We start from the raw sequence: 1,045 nt of genomic DNA on the forward strand, positions 1-1,045 counted from the left end.
TCTTGTTATTTCTTTTTCCTCCATTATAGCACTGGGTAGGACCTTTAGTATAATGTTGAACTGGGCAGAGAGAGAAGACATTACCTGTTTTATAATATTAGAAAAAAGGCAGTCAGTCTTTCACTATTAAGTGTGATATAAAATGTTTTATTACAAATTACTTTATCAAGTTGAACTCCCCTTCTATTTCTTTTAATATATTTTTATTGACTTCAGAGAGGAAGTGAGAGAGAGAGGGAAACATCGATAATGAGAGAGAATCAGGGACCGGCTGATCCTGCACGCCCCCCACCTGGGAACTGAGCCGGAAACCCGGGCCTGGGCCCTGACAGGGAATCGAGCTGTGACCTCCTGGCTCACAGGTGGACGCTCACCCACTGAGCCACGCCGGCAGCCGGGTAAAACGCAACTTTTTATTATGAAAATGCCAAACAGTCACAGGGGAGGAGGGGGTGGGTTGGCCCTGCGTCCTCGTCCCCGCGGCCTCGGGCATGAGCGGCGCTGGCTTTGTCTCAGCAGCACCCGCCCCGCGTGGGTTACGGGAAGCGGGTCCGGCTCCTAAGTCAAGTTGAAAGAACACCTTCTCAGAAGGCTGACCTGCTGGTCTTCCCGGCGCATTCGGTTTCACGTGGTTGAAGGAGCCTCAGACGTGTTTCTTCTCTTCAGGCACAACTGGCTGGTGAGGCCTTCCCTCTACCGCCCACGGGCGCAGGGGCCATTGCCCAGCCTCGCCCGCCTGTGTCCCGTCTGGGAAACGGGTCCCTCTCATAGCGCTGTCCAGAGGACCCGGTGGGTGGACGCGTCACACACGCAGGCCCGGGGTGCTACTGGCTCCCGAGCCGGGATTCAAGCCCGAATCTGCCAGCTCCCCACCTCTACCTTCCCCACCAGCACACACCACGCCGCACGTCCCGGTGCCGGAGCCACGGCCGCCCGGAGTCACGGCCACCCGGAGCCACGGCCGCCCGGAGCCACAGCCGCCAGGGACCTTTGCTTGGGATCTCCAAGGCCCCTCTGCCCTGACCACAGCCGTGGACGCCAGGGC

This window comes from Myotis davidii, unplaced genomic scaffold (genome assembly GCF_000327345.1).
Source record: "Myotis davidii unplaced genomic scaffold, ASM32734v1 scaffold991, whole genome shotgun sequence".
Taxonomy (NCBI): domain Eukaryota; kingdom Metazoa; phylum Chordata; class Mammalia; order Chiroptera; family Vespertilionidae; genus Myotis; species Myotis davidii.